The 19,915-nt window shown below is 41.2% G+C and overlaps 1 pseudogene; it reads right to left on the minus strand.

The window, feature by feature from the left end:
- Nucleotides 1-328: 328 nt before the first annotated feature.
- LOC133535600 (dnaJ homolog subfamily C member 11-like) overlaps nucleotides 329-19,915 on the minus strand; it is a 61,933-nt pseudogene continuing 42,346 nt past the window's right edge.

Genomic DNA, 19,915 nt, shown 5'->3' on the forward strand with positions numbered 1-19,915 from the left:
GATGGTTATAAATACTTGGTCCCGTCCATCGCTGCTTGCAGTTTTAATTTTTTAAGTGTTTTCATTTCTCAGTTCAAATAACGCCTGCTCGTCAAAAGCTTCATAAATGACCCTTATAAGCTCATTGGCGTTACGTTCTCTGGTCTGGATCCCAGGATGCAGAGCAAGACAGACGATGTGCAGACATTCTTTCCTCATGCTTCAGCCCAGACAAAAAAGAGGACAATAACAATGTGAAGTAAGTCGATTTAACTCTCAGGCGTCTGAGGTGCTGCGCTGACATAATTGGCTCCAAAGTGGTCCGGGTGATGTCATGTTGAGGACCACATCACACGGCAGAGAACAAACTAAAAGTGTCAAAGTCAGAGCGCCGCTGCTCCTTCAGCTGAAACGCACAAAAGAGCTGTTCAATTAATTTAGACATTTAATTTAATCTCTGCTTTTGTCTGCTGACTTCATGTTTCTTGGTGCCGCTGCTGCTGAAATTAAGTACACGAAGTACAAAACCTAAAACCATTGAAGTTGGCTTAGGGTCCATTCACCCGTTTATTACCGCCTGTTCAGGGTGCAGCTGCATTCGGGCGGTGTGTAATTGGTAAATAAACACTTTTCGACTTATATTCAATTGATTAGACTGCAAAGACAAGATATTAAATGTTCACACTGGAACACTTTGTTATTTTTTTGCAAATATTAGCTCATTTGGAATTCGATACCTGCAACATGTCTCCAAAAAGCTGGCACAGGTGGCAAAAAAAGAGTGAGAAAGTTGAGGAATGCTCATCAAACACTTATTTAGAAAAGTCCCACAGGTGAACAGGCTAATTGGGAACAGGTGGGTGCCATGATTGGGTATAAAAACATCTTCCATGGAATGCTCAGTCATTCACAAACAACGATGTACCCAAATACTGGGAGCAGGTACCCAAATACAGGTAGCAGGTACCCAAATACACGTAAAAAGTATCCAAATACACGTAGCAGGTACCAAAATATATGTTTGCAGGTACCCGAATACACATAGCAGGTACCCAAATACACGTTAGCAGTTACCCAAACACACGTAGAAGGTACCCAAATATATGTATAAAGTACCCAAATACATGTAGCAGGTACCCAAATACAGGTAGCAAGTACCCATATACTTGAAACAAGTACCCCAATGAACGTAGGGTACCCAAATGCACTCAGCAGGTACCCAAATACAGGTAGCAGGTACCCAAATACACGTAGCAGGTACTCAAATACACGGAGCAGGTACCCAAATACAGTAAGGGGGTACCCAAATACAAGTAGCAGGTACCCAAATACAAGTAGCAGGTACCCAAATACAGGTAGCAGCTACCTAAATACATATAGCAGGTACCTAAATACAGGAAGCAGGTACCCAAATACAGGTAGCAGGTACCCAAATACACGTAGCCGGTACCCAAAAACAGGTAGAAGGTACTCAAATACATGTAGCAGGTACCCAGACACACATATCAAGTACCCAAATACACAAAGCAGGTACCCAAATACACATAGCAGGTACTCAAATACACACCGCAGGTACCCACACACACATAGTAGGTACCCAGATACACATAGCAGGTATCTAAATACACGGTAGCAGGTACTCAGTACAAGTAGCAGGTACCCAAATATACGTTCAAGATACCCAAATACACATATCAGGTACCCAAATATTCGTAGCAGGTACCCAAATACACGTAGCAAATACCCAAATACACATAGCAGGTACCCAAATACGTACAGCAGGTACCCAAATAAAGGTAGCAGGTACTCAAACACACATAGTATGTACCCAAATACACGTAGCAGGTATCCAAACACATGTTGCAGGTACCCAAATACACTTGGCAGGTACCCAAATACACACAGCATGTACCCAAATACACTTAGCAGGTGCCCAACTACACATAGCAGGTATCCAAATACATGTAGCAGGTACCAAAATACATGTAGCAGGTACCCAAATACACATAGCAGGTACCCAGATACAGGTAGCAGGTACCCAAATACAGGTAGTAGGTACCCAAATACAGGTAGCAGGTCCCCAAATACACCTAGCAGGTACCCAAATACACGGTACTCAATACAAGTAGCAGGTACCAAAATACATGTAGCAGGTACCTAAACACACATTGCAGGTACCCAAATACACATAGCAGGTACCTAAACATACATTAGCAGGTACCCAAATACAAGTAGCAAGTATCCAAACACATGTAGCAGGTACCCAAATATACATAACGGGTACCGTAATACACGTAGCGGGTACCCAACTACCCGTAGCAAGTACCCAAATACACTTAGCAGGTACCCAAATACACGTACCGGGTACCAAATTACACATAGTAGGTACCCAAATACACACAGCACATACTCAAATACAGGTTAGCAGATACGCAAATACACTAAGCAGGTACCCAAATACCTACTCAGTGGCCCAGTGGTTCAAGTGTCCGCCCTGAGATGGGTAGGTCGTGAGTTCAAACCCCGGCCGAGTCATACCAAAGACTAGAAAAATGGGAGCCATTACCTCCCTGCTTGGCACTCAGCATCAAGGGTTAGAATTGGGGATTAAATCACCAAAAATGATTCCCGGGCGTGGCCACCGCTGCTGCTCACTGCTCCCCTCACCTCCCAGGGGGTGAACAAGGGTGATGTGTCAAATGCAGAGGACAAATTTTTACCACACCGAGTGTGTGTGTGAAAATCATTGGACTTTAACTTTAACTTAACAAATACAGGTAGCAGGTACCCTCATACAGGTAGCAGGTCCCCAAATACAGGTAGCAGGTACCCAGATACAGGTAGCAGGTACCCACATACTGGTAGCAGGTACCAGCAAAGTTGCATTTAAAGTTCCAATACAGACACACTTCCATCAGGTCTTCATTCTGCTGGCGTGGAACTTCTGATGTTTGAGTTCATGCTGTGGATGCAATAATTTCTCGCTCGACACCAGCAGGAAGCTGCTCCATCCACAGGTGTCTGACACGTTGCGTTCTGTCGTGTTGTGTTGTCTTGTGTCGTGTTGTGTACAACAAGTCAGGTGTTTTCAAAGTCTGTTGCTTTTAATGAGCTGAGAAAGGTTGTAGTAGCAGCAGGCAACTTCTTCTGCATTCTTCTCCAAGGTTCCTTGAAGAAGCTATGAAGTTTGTGTGCCTACAGCGTTGTGTTGTGTTGTGTCTTATATGCGTGACTTATAAAGTTGGTTGGAAATAGAAGGCTCAGTTTGCGGCCTGTCTTCTTCTGCACACGTGGCTGAACAAAGACCTCCTTCCAGTCACGGTGCACAAGTCAAGGTGTGTGTTTGGGGCCCAAAAAAGTTCAGAAAAAGTGAGGACTTCTGGTCAAGTTCATTTAGAAGTTTGTGTGCTGACAGCGTTGTGTTGTGTTGTGTCTTATATGCGTGACTTATAAAGTGTGTTGGGAATAGAAGGCTCAGTTTGCGACCTGTCGTCTTAGGCACACGTGGCTGCACAAAGACCTCCTTCCAGTCATGGTGCATAAGTCAAGGTGTGTGTTTGGGGCCCAAAAAAGTTCAGAAAAAGTGAGGACTTCTGGTCAAGTTCATTTAAGAAGTTTGTGTGCTGACAGCGTTGTGTTGTGACTTATATGCGTGACTTATAAAGTTGGTTGGGAATAGAAGGCTCAGTTTGCGGCCTGTCTTCTTCTGTACATATGGCTGAACAAAAACCTCCTTCCAGTCATGGTGCACAAGTCAAGGTGTGTGTTTGGGGCCCAGAAAAGTTCAGAAAAAGTGAGGACTTCTGGTCAAGTTCATTTAAGAAGTTTGTGTGCTGACAGTGTTGTGTTGTGTTGTGTCTTATATGCGTGAATTATAAAGTTTGTTAGGAATAGAAGGCTCAGTTTGCGGCCTGTCTTCTTCTGCACACGTGGCTGAACAAAGACCTCCTTCCTGTCATGGTGCACAAGTCAAGGTGTGTGTTTGGGGCCCAAAAAAGTTCAGAAAAAGTGAGGACTTCTGGTCAAGTTCATTTAGAAGTTTGTGTGCTGAAAACGTTGTGTTGTGTCTTATATACGGGATTTATAAAGTGTGTTGAGAATAGAAGGCTCAGTTTGCGACCTGTCTTCTTCTGCACACGTGGCTGAACAAAGACCTCCTTCCAGTCACGGTGCACAAGTCAATGTGTGTGTTTGGGGCCCAAAAAAGTTCAGAAAAAGTGAGGACTTCTGGTCAAGTTCATTTAGAAGTTTGTGTACTGAAAATGTTGTGTTGTGTTGTGTCTTATATGCATGACTTAAAAAGTGTGTTGGGAATAGAAGGCTCAGTTTGCGACCTGTCTTCTTCTGCACACGTGGCTGAACAAAGACCTCCTTCCAGTCACAGTGCACAAGTGTGTGTTAGGGGCCCAAAAAAGTTCAGAAAAAGTGAGGACTTCTGGTCAAGTTCATTCAGAGGTGCACCTTCTCCAGATGAATGGTGCTCCTCTAAACAAGGAGACTTGTGTCAGTGAGTCATGTGAGCTCCATCCCTTGTGTTCACTCAGAATATTGTGTGGACTGATTTAGGATTCTTGTGAGTGTGCAGAATGGCTGCCTTATCTCCCCCCAGACCCTCATTCAATGCTCTTGTTGCTACACTCTCATCTTCCTGCTTGTCACTTTCCCTCCATGTCAATTAGCATCTCCTTCCATTTTGTCTTCGCTTCTTTACAACTGCAGCGTAATGTTTTCTCACCCTCATACACGCCCTCTAAGGATCTTGTTCTTCATTTTCACCCACAGGGACCAAATTATATAAATATATATACATATATATATATATATATATGTATATATATATATATATAATTTGGTGGTAGGCCACAACTCTCAGGCGCTGACCATCCATTCATCACCCCTACGGGATTTGTGTTGAGGGCGTTGGGTTGGGGGGGGGGCTGTATGTGTGGCATATATTTTTTTTGTGGATGTGTGTGTAAGCCTGTAGTGTGTCTCTGTTCCGCGGCCTTGATGTATTGTGCCGTCTCGTCCAAAGTCAACAACAACAGGTGTGTCTATGAGAGACAAGAAGGGAGTTTGTTGTGTCTTCGCCGCACTGTCCTTCAGGAGAGTCTCAAAGCCAGGGATACAATCCAAGTCAGAATGATTTTGTATGCGAGCGAAAATGAAATTTGCTTTTCACTCTAAATTGTCTATGACTGGTCCTCAAAACCTGCGGGGTAGACAGTCCGATGTAATCCACAGTTATTCCCGCATCCTCCAATCATTTGTGGCAGCTTTGGGCTACTTTGAAGACTGCCAGCAACTTCCAATTTGTCGACAAACCAGAGCAATGCTTACTCCAATCAGCAGATGTCCTGTTGTCATAATTCCAAATAGGTGGATATCTTCACGTCCTCGACAGAAAAGGGTCGCCAGGCACGCGGCACTCCTTCTCCCAAGAGTCCGTCGTGTGTCCAGCAACAACCGCTCTGTCACGACAGCAGGTTCCCCCAAACCCAAGATCTTGTCAATTTTGTTGAGGCCAGTTAAATAGTTCCAATGTTTAGATTTGGAGAGCAGTGCAAAAATAGACAACAAGAAAGTTAAGACAAGTCAAAACAAAGAAGCAAGCAGGAGAGAAAAGGGAGAAGTAAGGGGAGGGTCCACCCTCGATGAGTGCCAGAGAGAAGTGGTCAGAAATTCTAGCAGAAGCTTGTGGATGGCTCCCAAAACTGCCTTATTGCAGTGAAACTTGCCAAGGGACAGTCATCCATCCATTTTCTACCGCTTGTCCATTTTGGGGTCACGGGGTGTCGCTGGCACCCATCTCACCTGCAGTCAGGCGGTAGGCGGGGTACACCCTGGACAAGTCGCCACCTCATCGCAGGGCGCCAAGGAACCCGTGTCAGAATAATTGTATCCAAGTTATCACAAAACTTTGTGTTGCCATGAGTTCCCAGCAAGCGCACTAAAGCTGTCTTTGATCCTACCAAGCAAAAGGCCTGTAAAGCTCCACCGTGTATGATGGGTAGCGACATGAAGGTGTCGGTTTCTTTCTTCTATTGGAAATCCACAGGAAGATTTTGTCTTGAGCCGAGATCTACAAAGCGGAAAAGCTCCAGGCTTCTTTTCTTTTAACTGTTTTGTCACCGAGGGAAACAGCTGTTTACAACCCCCTCTTCTTGGAAACAGCTGTGGCCATGTAATCAGGGAAAGTACAAATAAAAGCGTAGGCGTGCAATCTTCCGTCAAAGCGTTGGTGGAAGACTGTACAAAGAGTACACTACAGACGTTTCTCCTTAATGAGCCGAATTGAATTCTGTCTCGGTTTAATTCCTTGCTTCTTGTCTGTTTAATAGATGTCATCGGTGTTTGAACCTGAAAACATGTAACAAAATATAAATGATTGGAAACTCAAGACAGCCATGAAATTATGTTTCACGGCTTTCTTGTCTTATGTGACGTCATACGCAAATACGGTGTTAGCCTTCACTGTTATGCTGATGACACCCAACTCTACATGCCCCTAAAGCTGACCAACAGGCCGGACTGTAGTCAGCTGGAGGCGTCTCTTAATGAAATTAAACAATGGATGTCCGCTAATTTTTTGCAACTCAACGCCAAAAAAACGGAAATGCTGATTATCGGTCCTGCTAGACACCGACCTCTATTTAATAATACAACTTTAACATTTGACAACCAAATAATTAAACAAGGTGACTCGGTACAGAATCTTCGACCCAACTCTCTCCTTTGAGTCACACATTAAAAGCGTTACTAAAACGGCCTTCTTTCATCTCCGTAATATCGCCAAAATTCGCTCCATTTTGTCCACTAAGGACGCTGAGATCATTATCCATGCGTTTGTTACGTCTTGTCTCGATTACTGTAACGTATTATTTTCAGGTCTCCCCATGTCAAGCATTAAAAGATTACAGTTGGTACAAAATGCGGCTGCTAGACTTTTGACAAGAACAAGAAAGTTTGATCACATTACGCCTGTACTGGCTCACCTGCACTGGCTTCCTGTGCACTTAAGATGTGACTTTAAGGTTTTACTACTTACGTATAAAATACTACACGGTCTAGCTCCATCCTATCTTGCCGATTGTATTGTACCGTATGTCCCGGCAAGAAATCTGCCTTCAAAGGACTCCGGCTTATTAGTGATTCCCAAAGCCCAAAAAAAGTCTGCGGGCTATAGAGCGTTTTCCGTTCGGGCTCCAGTACTCTGGAATGCCCTCCCGGTAACAGTTCGAGATGCTACCTCAGTAGAAACATTTAAGTCTCACCTTAAAACTCATTTGTATACTCTAGCCTTTAAATAGACTCCCTTTTTAGACCAATTGATCTGCTGCTTCTTTTCCTTTTCTCCCATGTCCCCATCTCCCTTGTGGAGGGGGTCCGGTCCGATGACCATGGATGAAGTACTGGCTGTCCAGAGTCGAGACCCAGGATGGACCGCTCGCCTGTGTATCGGTTGGGGACATCTCTACGCTGCTGATCCGCCTCCGCTTGGGATGGTTTCCTGTGGACGGGACTCTCGCTGCTGTCTTGGATCCGCTTTGAACTGAACTCTCGCAGCTGTGTTGGAGCCACTATGGATTGAACTTTCACAGTATCATGTTAGACCCGCTCGACATCCATTGCTTTCGGTCCCCTAAAGGGGGGCGGGGCGGGTTGCCCACATATGAGGTCCTCTCCAAGGTTCTCATAGTCATCACTGTCACTGGTGTCCCACTGGGTGTGAGTTTTCCTTGCCCTTATGTGGGTTCTTCCGAGAATGTCGTAGTGGTTTGTACAGTCCTTTGAGACATTTGTGATTTAGGGCTGTATAAATAAACATTGATTGATTTATAGATGTTCTTTACACTTTTGACCACCACTGTAGACCTGAATTTGGAAGATATTAAGATATTAATATATTGCTGACTTATGATTTGCTTTTAAACCCTAACAGGAAGTGTGTGTATCCTCTCTTCTTCTACTGCCGCCATCATCTCTACTGTTCATGTTCTCTCAGCAGTGAGGAGGTGGTCTCCTCCTGCAGGACGTTGGGCCGCTCCTGGTGTCATCTCGCCTCCGTGCAGCATCTTCTCTCCTTGCGGAATCATCCACGCGTGCAGTGAGTGAGTGAATGACCTCAATCTGTCTCTTTGCATTATGACACGTGCCCCCCCCCACCACCCCCTATCCCCCCCCCCCCCCCCCCACAACCCCCTATCCCCCCACTGCCTTGCATGCCCTCATTTGTGTGGCACGGTGTAAGTGTGTGTAATTGCACCTGTGTGTGTGTGTGTGTGTGTGCGGGTGTGTTTCCCCTTCTTCTATAGAATGTTTATCAGGATGCAGACAGGGAGCCCTAAATGGATTAAAGCTGGCATTCCAAAAAGAAACTCAAGATTATCTCGCACCGGCAGTGTCTTGAGTGTGTGTGTTCTTGTATTTCCACCCTTCTTGAGACGTGAAGAAGGACAAGTATCTTCCATATGAGGAGGTGTGAATAAGAGATGACATAAATCATGGTCCCAATAACATTGCATCTAATAGAGGATGTCTCATTTGCACCCCCTGCTGGTCAAAATGAGGGTGGTCCCAAAAAAGAGGTTTTTTTTCAAATTGACTGTGTCGGTTTTAAAAGTGCTCCCCCTCTGGTCAACATTTGTAATAACAAGTTTGTGTTCAAAAATTTAAGTGCTCCCCCTTTGGTCAACATATGAAATAACAAGTGTGTGTAAAAATTAGAGGTACTTCCCCTCTGGTCAACATATGAAATAACAAGTGTGTGTAAACAATAGAAGTGCTCCCCCTCTGGTCAACATATGAAATAACAAGTGTGTGTAAACAATAGAAGTGCTCCCCCTCTGGTCAACATATGAAATAACAAGTGTGTGTAAACAATAGAAGTGCTCCCCCTCTGGTCAACATATGAAACAACAAGTGTGTGTAAACATTAGAAGTGCTCCCCCTCTGGTCAACATATGAAATAAGTATGTGTAAACAATAGAAGTGCTCCCCTCCGGTCAACATATGAAATAACAAGTGTGTGTAAACAATAGGAGTAGGAGTAGGAGTAGGAGTGCCCCCCCCCCCCCCCCCCCCCGGTCAACATATGAAATAACAAGTGTGTGTAAACAATAGAAGTGCTCCCCCTCTGGTCAACATATGAAATAACAAGTTTGTGTTAAAAAATTGAAGTGCTCCCCCTCTGGTCAACATATGAAATAACATGTGTGTGTAAACAATAGAAGTGCTCCCCCTCCGGTCAACATATGAAATAACGAGTGTGTGTAAACAATAGAAGTGCTCCCCCTCTGATCAACATATGAAATAACAAGTGTGTGTAAACAACAAAAGTGCTCCCCCTATGGTCAACATATGAAATAACAAGTGATTGTAAAAATTAGAGGTACTTCCCCTCTGGTCAACATATGAAATAAAAAGTATGTGTAAACAATAGAAGTGCTCCCCTTCTGGTCAACATATGAAATAACAAGTGTGTGTAAACAATAGAAGTGCTCCCCCTCTAGTCAACATATGAAATAACAAGTGTGCGTTAACAATAGAAGTGCTCCCCCTCTGGTCAACATATGAAATAACAAGTGTGTGTAAACAATAGAAGTGCTCCCCCTCTGGTCAACATATGAAATAACAAGTGTGTGTAAAAATTAGAGGTACTTCCCCTCTGGTCAACATATGAAATAAAAAGTGTGTGTAAACAATAGAAGTGCTCCCCCTCTGGTCAACATATGAAATAACAAGTGTGCGTAAACAATAGAAGTGCTCCCCCTCTGGTCAACATATGAAATAACAAGTGTGCGTAAACAATAGAAGTGCTCCCCCTCTGGTCAACATATGAAATAACACGTGTGTGTAAACAATAGAAGTGCTCCCCCTCTGGTCAACATATGAAATAACAAGTGTGTGTAAACAATAGAAGTGCTCCCCCTCTGGTCAACATATGAAATAACAAGTGTGTGTAAACAATAGAAGTGCTCCCCCTCTGGTCAACATATGAAATAACAAGTGTGTGTAAACAATAGAAGTGCTCCCCCTCTGGTCAACATATGAAATAACAAGTTTGTGTTAAAAAATTGAAGTGCTCCCCCTCTGGTCAACATATGAAATAACAAGTGTGTGTAAACAATAGAAGTGCTCCCCTCTGGTCAACATATGAAACACAAAGTGTGTGTAAACAATAGAAGTGCTCCCCCTCTAGTCAACATATGAAATAACAAGTGTGTGTAAACAATAGAAGTGCTCCCCTTCTCGTCAACATATGAAATAACAAGTGTGTGTAAACAATATAAGTGCTCCCCCTCTGGTCAACATATGAAATAACAAGTGTGTGTAAAAAAAAAGAGGTACTTCCCGTCTGGTCAACATATGAAATAAAAAGTGTGTGTAAACAATAGAAGTGCTCCCTCTCTGGTCAACATATGAAATAACAAGTGTGTGTAAAAATTAGAGGTACTTCCCCTCTGGTCAACATATGATATAAAAAGTGTGTGTAAACAATATAAGTGCTCCCCCTCTGGTCAACATATGAAATAACAAGTGTGTGTAAACATTAGAAGTGCTCCCCCTCTGGTCAACGTATGAAATAAAAAGTGTGTAAACAATATAAGTGCTCCCCCTCTGGTCAACATATGAAATAACAAGTGTGTGTAAACAATAGGAGTGCTCCCCCCCGGTCAACATATGAAATAACAAGTGTGTGTAAACAATAGAAGTGCTCCCCATCCGGTCAACATATGAAATAACAAGTGTGTGTAAACAATAGAAGTGCTCCCCCTCTGGTCAACATATGAAATAACAAGTGTGTGTAAACAATAGAAGTGCTCCCCCTCTGGTCAACATATGAAATAACAAATGTGTGTAAAAATTAGAGGTACTTCCCGTCTGGTCAACATATGGAATAAAAAGTGTGTGTAAACAATAGAAGTGCTCCCCCTCTGGTCAACATATGAAATAACAAGTGTGTGTAAACAATAGAAGAGCTCCCCCTCTGGTCAACATATGAAATAAGTGTGTGTGTAAGAAATTAGACAAAATCAATTAAAAAAATAAAATAAACTTGTAAATAGAGACATACTGTAATAACGAAGTAAATAATTAAGATTAAAACCAATTACAAACAAAAATTTAAAAAAAATACAGAAATTCAAATGTGTCAACTTTTTTCTTAGAAAATTGGGAACAATTTCTCATATTCTTTCTGTTTCTATACTATCGCAATATTTTTTGGGAAAATTAAGACATTTTTAATGTTAAATTATTACTTGTTAATGCAAAATGTTGACATTTGTCATATAAAATTCTGACTTGTATCACAATATTGCCAATTTTTGGTTATTCTTGTAATATAGTGAAATCTTTTCAGTAAAATTATTACCTTTTGTTGTAATTTTGCCAAGTAAAATTCCGATTATTATTATAATATTGCCAATATGTGAAAGTTTTCTTCTAAACACTGTGACTTTTGTCGAGTAAAATTAGGACTTTAAAACTGCGACTGCTATTGAGCAAAATTCCAACTTTTATCATATAATGTAAGTTTATGTTTTGGTTTTGGTCAGGTTATGTTTAGTTTTTTGGACATTTAAGTTCTGTCTTGGCACTTCCTGGTTTGTTTTCGTCTCCATGCCAACTCATTACTTTTCACCTGTCATGTCACGTCCCTGTTCTCAGCCTCACCTGTTTTCACTAATCATCATAACTACTTAAGTAAACTCTTTTTCTTGTCTGCTTTCTGGAATATTCTCACTCGCACACACGCTACCCATGCTGCACCTCCTTCACGCCCTCGTTTATCTGCTTCATGCCTTGCCACGCTGTTCATTTTGTCCAAGTAAGTCTTTGTTTATAGTTCATAGCCAATTGTTTTTGTGCAAAGTCCTCTTGTTTATGTCCATCATTTCATGCCATCGAGCAGGTGTTTTTGTTTCACGTTTGTACTGTTTAGCCAAGTTTCTTCCTCCATTGTGAGCGCTTTTTAGGGTCCGCACTCCCTTTTGCAATGGGCCTGCGGACCCTATTGAAACTGCTGTGTTTTATTATTATTCCGCACCTTCACACCCTAATTTGACCCCCTTAACATGCTTCAAAACTCACCAAATTTGACACACACGTCGGTATAGCAAACCTTCCCAAGTTATTAAGCAACCAAGCCCCAAAAATGAATATTGCGCCCTAGCGCCCCCTAGGAAAAAAAACAACAACAGACTGCTCATAACTTCCGTTAGGAATGTCGTAGAGACATGAAACAAAAACTTCTATGTAGAACTGACTTAGACCTACAATTCATAATTTTACTTTCTCGGGCAAAAATCAACAAAAAGTTGGCAAAAACCCCTTCAATACAAAATTTTCGCTATTTTTGCCTCTTTGAACTGTAATTTGACCCCCTTAAAATGCTTCAAAACTCACCAAACTTGGCACACACATCAGTACTGGCAGAAATTGCGATGTAATGAAAAAACTAAAACCGAAAAGTAAAAAATGCGCTCTAGCGCAATTTTTGAATAAAACACAGCAAAAAATGCTCCTAGGAAGAAAACACAAACAAAATTGCTTGTAACTTCCAGTAGCAATGCCGGAAAGACATGAAACAAAAACTTCTATGTAGGTCTCACTTAGACCTACATTTAGATGATTGACATCCTTTGGAAAAAATCAACAGGAAGTTAAAAATTACCCCTTCAAAATAAAAGTTTTGTAAAAACCCGTCACCTTTTTCAAACGTAAACTCCGAGTGTGTTTGTCGTTTTGGCTTCAAACTCGCACAGGAGAGAGATTGAACCCTTTTGATTAAAACTATCCAACAAAGTTTTTATTACTGCTCCGGTTTTGATTTTACGCGCCTTCAAAGAACCCCTGCGCAAAGTTTCCTAAAAAATGTGATTTTTGCCTCTTTGAGCTGTAATTTGACCCCCTTAAAATGCTTCAAAGTGCAAGTTAAAGCTCTACTATGCAAAGCGAAAGCCATTTATCAACAACATCCAGAAACGCTGATCTGTAATTTGACCCCCTGAACATGCTTCAAAACTCACCAAACTTGGCACACACATCAGTACTGGCAGAAATTGCGATCTAATGAAAAAACTAAAACCGAAAAGTAAAAAATGCGCTCTAGCGCAATTTTTGAATAAAACACAGCAAAAAATGCTCCTAGGAAGAAAACACAAACAAAATTGCTTGTAACTTCCAGTAGCAATGCCGGAAAGACATGAAACAAAAACTTCTATGTAGGTCTCACTTAGACCTACATTTAGATGATTGACATCCTTTGGAAAAAATCAACAGGAAGTTAAAAATTACCCCTTCAAAATAAAAGTTTTATAAAAACCCGTCACCTTTTTCAAACGTAAACTCCGAGTGTGTTTGTCGTTTTGGCTTCAAACTCGCACAGGAGAGAGATTGAACCCTTTTGATTAAAACTATCCAACAAAGTTTTTATTACTGCTCCGGTTTTGATTTTACGCGCCTTCAAAGAACCCCTGCGCAAAGTTTCCTAAAAAATGTAATTTTTGCCTCTTTGAGCTGTAATTTGACCCCCTTAAAATGCTTCAAAGTGCAAGTTAAAGCTCTACTATGCAAAGCGAAAGCCATTTATCAACAACATCCAGAAACGCTGATCTGTAATTTGACCCCCTGAACATGCTTCAAAACTCACCAAACTTGGCACACACATCAGTACTAGCAGAAATTGTGATCTAATGAAAAAACTAAACCCGAAAATTAAAAAATGCGCTCTAGCGCAATTTTTGAATAAAACACAGCAAAAACTGCTCCTAGGAAGAAAACACAAACAAAATTGCTTGTAACTTCCAGTAGCAATGCCGGAAAGACATGAAACAAAAACTTCTATGTAGGTCTCACTTAGACCTACATTTAGATGATTGACATCCTTCGGGAAAAATCAACAGGAAGTTAAAAATTACCCCTTCAAAATAAAATTTTTGTAAAAACCCGTCACCTTTTTCAAACGTAAACTCCTCCGAGTGCGTTCGTCGTTTCGGCTTCAAACTCGCACAGGAGAGAGATTGAACCTTTTTGATTAAAATTATCCAACAAAGTTTTGAATACTGCTCCGGTTTTGATTTTAGCGCCTTCAAAGAACGCCTGCGCAAAGTTTCCTAAAAAATGAAATTTTTGCCTCTTTGAGCTGTAATTTGACCCCCTTAAAATGCTTCAAAGTGCAAGTTAAAGCTCTACTATGCAAAGCGAAAGCCATTTATCAACAACATCCAGAAACGCTGATCTGTAATTTGACCCCCTTAACATGCTTCAAAACTCACCAGATTTTACACACACACCAAGACTGGCGAAAATTGCCATCTAATAAAAAAAACAAACCCCAAAAGTCAAAATTGCGCTTCAGCGCCCCCTAGGAAAAAAACCAGACAAAACTGCTTGTAACTTCTGTTAGGAATGTCGTAGAGACATGAAACAAAGACCTCTATGTAGGTCTGACTTAGACCAGGGCTTGGCAGCGGCCAAAGGCGGACCCGACCAACGCTGCTTGCAGCTTTTTGTTGTTTGTTTGTTTGTTTATTAAATAAATGTCATGTACTCACGTCCACGCCTCGCTCGTGCTGATCCTCATCTGCATCGGAGAAACAATCCATGTCTTAGCCAAGCTGTGACATATTATTGCACAAATATTCAGTTTTTCTGGTGAAATTTTGACTTGCAATGCGTAAAATTAAGTTTTTCTGGTGAAATTCCAACTCAATTTTTACAACAAGCTTTTTTCATATTTGTATAATATGCATATATTATTAATGTTGTAAATACACATCTTTATATATCTAGAAAGGCTGGTCCTAAAGAGGTGGGCATTTTTCTCAGGTCTCAAGAAGGTAACAATGACAAGAATGTGTGTGTGTGTGTGTGTGTGTATGTGTGTGTGCGTGTGTGTGTGTGTGTGCCTATAATTGCCTACCCCTTCCTTTCCATCACACGCTTGCTTGCTCAGTCACAAACTTCTCTTCTCTGCCGGAAAGCCAAACTTTATCAAAATGACTCAGACGAGTGTTGTCTCTCTCTCTCTCAACACGAGTGAAGGCGTACATAAGAAAGTTTCCAGCAAAAGATTGCGTGGGTGTGAGGCGGCGGGGAAAGAAAGATCTTATCTGCCAGGCAGCAAAACAATCAAGTGACTTGTCAAAGATTGTGACACCGACAAAACACTCGGGTCCTGGAAAAAAATGGAAAAGATTGCAGTGACGGCGAACACAACAACACATCCAAACGTAGTCTCATAATCACATCTTTTTTTTCTTCTCCTCCGCCGCTTCATCTCTGCCTCCTTTGATGCGGCAGCATTAGCTTTAGCCGGCAAATTCACTCAACTCATTTATGCTCTTCTACTTCAGGCCGACTGTCAGAAGGCAAAGCGTAAGAAAAGCTTCCATGTGAAGCGGAAGGAAGTGGAAACTTGGCAAAGTTTGCAGTTCAAACGGTGCCCTGGTTCGGTTTTAGACCAAAATGTTCACTAAGGACCGCATCTACAAAACCCAAAATCAGTGTGTGGAGAGGCGGAGCTGACGGTCCGACAGAGAGGCATGACACGCTGGAGCCCGGCCCAAGATGGCGCACTGGCCGGCCTCGCAGCAAGCAGCCGACAACAATGCAGGTGCTGGCGGACAAGGTTGGGGGGGGGGGGGGGGGGGGGCAATGAAGAAGTTGAAGAAGTGCAAGAAAACTATACAGAAGTTGAAGAAGTGCCAGTAAATGACACAGAAGTTGAAGTAGTTGAAGATGAAGAAGAAGAAGAAGTTCAAGAAAATGATACAGAAGAAGAAGAAGAAGTTGAAGAAGTGCAAGAAAACGATACAGAGGTTGGAGAAGTGCAAGAAAATTATACAGAAGTTGAAGATGAAGAAGAAGATGAAAAAGTTCAAGAAAATGATACAGAAGACGTTCAAGAAAAAGATACAGAAGCAGAGGAAGTTGAAGTGCAAGAAAATGATACAGAAGTTGAAGAAGTGCAAGAAAATGATACAGAAGTTGAAGAAGTTGAAGATGAAGAAGAAGAAGAAGTTCAAGAAAATGATACAGAAGAAGAAGAAGAAGTTGAAGAAGTGCAAAAAAACGATACAGAAGTTAAGAAAATTATACAGAGGTTGAAGATGAAGAAGAAGAAGAAAAAGTTCAAAAAAATGATACAGAAGAAGTTCAAGAAAAAGATACAGAAGCAGAAGAAGTTGAAGTGCAAGAAAATGATACAGAAGTTGAAGAAGTGTAAGAAAATGATACAGAAGATGAAGAAGTTGAAGATGATGAAGAAGAAGAAGTTCAAGAAAATTATACAGAAGAAGAAGAAGTTGAAGTAGTGCAAGAAAACGATACAGAAGTTGGAGAAGTGCAAGAAAATTATACAGAAGTTGAAGATGAGAAGAAGATGAAGTTCAAAAAAGTGATACAGAAGAAGAAGTTCAAGAAAAAGATACAGTAGTTGAAGAAGTTGAAGTGCAAGAAAATGATACAGAAGTTGAAGAAGTGCAAGAAAAGTATACATAAGTTGAAGAAGTTGAAGATTAAGAAGAAGAAGAAGTGCAAGAAAACGATACAGAAGTTGGAAAAGTGCAAGAAAATGATACAGAAGTTGAAGATGAAGAAGAAGATGAAGAAGTAAAAAAAAAATGAAGAAGTTAAAAAAAAAGATACAGAAGCAGAAGAAGAAGTTGAAGAAGTGCAAGAAAATGATACAGAATTTGAAGAAGTTGAAGATGAAGAAGAAAAAGTTTAAGAAAATGATATAGAAGAAGTTGAAGTGCAAGAAAACGATACAGAAGTTGGAGAAGTGCAAGAAAATTATACAGAAGTTGAGGATGAAGAATATGTTCAAGTAAATGATACAGAAGTACTTCAAGAAAAAAATACAGAAGCAGAAGAAGTTGAAGTGCAAGAAAATGATCCAGAAGTTGAAGAAGTGTAAGAAAGTGATCCAGAAGTTGAAGAAGTTGAAGATGATGAAGAAGAAGAAGTTGGAGGAGTGCAAGAAAATTATACAGAAGTTGAAGATGAAGAAGAAGATGAAGACGTTCAAAAAAATTATACAGAAGTTCAAGAAAAAGATACAGTAGTTGAAGAAGTTGAAGTGCAAGAAAATGATACAGAAGTTGAAGAAGTGTAAGAAAATGATACAGAAGTTGAAGATGATGAAGAAGAAGAAGTTCAAGAAAATTATACAGAAGAAGAAGAAGAAGTTGAAGAAGTGCAGGAAAACGATACAGAAGTTGGAGAAGTGCAAGAAAATTATACAGAAGTTGAAGATGAGAAGAAGATGAAGTTCAAAAAAATGATACAGAAGAAGAAGTTCAAGAAAAAGATACAGTAGTTGAAGAAGTTGAAGTGCAAGAAAATGATACAGAAGTTGAAGTGCAAGAAAATTATACATAAGTTGAAGAAGTTGAAGATGAAGAAGAAGAAGAAGTTCAAGAAAATTATACAGAAGAAGAAGAAAAAGTTGAAGAAGTGCAAGAAAACGATACAGAAGTTGGAAAAGTGCAAGAAAATTATACAGAAGTGGAAGATGAAGAAGAAGATGAAGAAGTTAAAAAAAAGATACAGAAGAAGTTCAAAAAAAAGTTACAGAAGCAGAAGAAGAAGTTGAAGAAGTGCAAGAAAATGATACAGAATTTGAAGAAGTTGAAGATGAAGAAGAAAAAGTTTAAGAAAATGATATAGAAGAAGAAGTTGAAGTGCAAGAAAACGATACAGAAGTTGGAGAAGTGCAAGAAAATTATACAGAAGTTGAGGATGAAGAATATGTTCAAGTAAATGATACAGAAGAAGAACTTCAAGAAAAAGATACAGAAGCAGAAGAAGAAGTTGAAGTGCAAGAAAATGAAACAGAAGTTGAAGAAGTGTAAGAAAGTGATCCAGAAGTTGAAGAAGTTGAAGATGAAGAAGAAGAAGAAGAAGTTCAAGAAAATTATACAGAAGAAGAAGAAGTTGAAGAAGTGCAAGAAAACGATACAGAAGTTGGAGAAGTGCAAGAAAATTATACAGAAGTTGAAGATGAAGAAGAAGATGAAAAAGTTCAAGAAAACGATACAGAAGACGTTCAAGAAAAAGATACAGAAGCAGAGGAAGTTGAAGTGCAAGAAAATGATACAGAAGTTGAAGAAGTGCAAGAAAATGATACAGAAGTTGAAGAAGAAGAAGATGAAGAAGAAGAAGAAGAAGTTCAAGAAAATGATACAGAAGAAGAAGAAGAAGAAGTTGAAGAAATGCAAGAAAACGATACAGAAGTTAAGAAAATTATACAGAAGTTGAAGATGAAGAAGAAGATGAAAAAGTTAAAAAAAATGATACAGAAGTTCAAGAAAAAGATACAGGAGCAGAAGAAGTTGAAGTGCAAGAAAATGATACAGAAGTTGAAGAAGTGTAAGAAAATGATACAGAAGATGAAGAAGTTGAAGATGATGAAGAAGAAGAAGTTCAAGAAAATTATACAGAAGAAGAAGAAGTTGAAGTAGTGCAAGAAAACGATACAGAATAGAATAGAATAGAATAGAATAGAGTTTTATTGTCATTATTGCAATGAACAGGTTCAAAGAACAACGAAATTGGAGCAGCTCCTCCTAAGGTGCATATACAATATGGTAGTATAAATTTAAAAAAAAAAAATAAATAAATAAATAAATAATAAATTTAAAAAAAAGATAGAGATGACAGATGTATCTATGTATACATACATAACACATTATTTCACATTGTAGTCCAAAAAAATAGAAAAACATTTAAACATTACACATGAGGAGACATGATGGACATATGGACACTCAGTGCCTGTTTAGTGCTACTATGGCTCTTGGGTAAAATCTATTTTTTAGTCTATTGGTGCTCGCTTTTAGCACCCTGTAGCGTCTGCCTGAGGGTAGCAGTTCCAGGTGGCCGTGCCCGGGGTGGAATGGGTCTTTCAGGATGCTCTGTGCTTTCCTGAGACAGCGGGAGCTGTACAGGTCAGCCAGGGAGGGGAGGGGGCATCCGATTAACTTCTGGGCGGTCTTTATGACTCTCTGGAGCGCCGTTCTCTCTGCGGCCGTGCAGCTGCTGAACCACACGCAGATGCAGTAGGTCAGGATGCTCTCAATGGAGCACCGGTAGAAGGACACCAGCAGTTCCTGTGAGAGGTGGTTGTTCCTGAGTATTCTCAGGAAGTGCAGTCTCTGGTGTGCCTTCTTGATGGTAGCCGTGGTGTTGGTGCTCCAGGATAGGTCGTTGGCCAGGTGGACTCCCAGGGAGCGGAAGTCGGAGACCCTCTCCACACAGTCACCACTGATGATCAGGGGCAGGATGTCCGTTTTTTTCCTCCTGAAGTCTATGACCAGCTCCTTGGTCTTGGAGGTGTTCAGGGCCAGGTTGTTGACTTTGCACCAATCCGACAGCTTCTCCACCTCATCCCGATATGCAGCCTCGTCTCCCTCCGAGATGAGCCCCACTACGGTGGTGTCATCCGCAAATTTGATGATGGAGTTGCTGGAGTGGGCAGGTGTGCAGTCGTATGTGTAGATGGAGTAGAGAAGGGGCTCAGCACGCAGCCTTGTGGAGAGCCGGTACTGAGGTGCAGGCTTGATGACATGTGGGCCCCCCGACCCAACTGCACCCTCTGGGGGCGGTTGGATAAGAAGTCCTTAATCCACATGCAGATGGAGTTCGAGAGACCCAGGTCTGACAGTTTGGACACCAGTCTATCAGGAATAATGGTGTTAAATGCCGAGCTATAATCCACAAAAAGCAGCCGCACGTAGCTTCCCCCCGTCTCCAGGTGACCCAGGGAGGAGTGTAGGGGCTGTGGCGATGGCGTCCTCTGTGGACCTGTTGGCTCTGTAGGCAAACTGGTGTGGGTCGAGCTCGGGAGGGAGGACTGAGGTGATATGGGTCCGTACCAGCTTCTCGAAGCACTTCATAGCTATAGGTGTAAGTGCAACTGGACGGT

This window comes from Nerophis ophidion, linkage group LG16, assembly GCF_033978795.1.
Source record: "Nerophis ophidion isolate RoL-2023_Sa linkage group LG16, RoL_Noph_v1.0, whole genome shotgun sequence".
Classification (NCBI taxonomy): domain Eukaryota; kingdom Metazoa; phylum Chordata; class Actinopteri; order Syngnathiformes; family Syngnathidae; genus Nerophis; species Nerophis ophidion.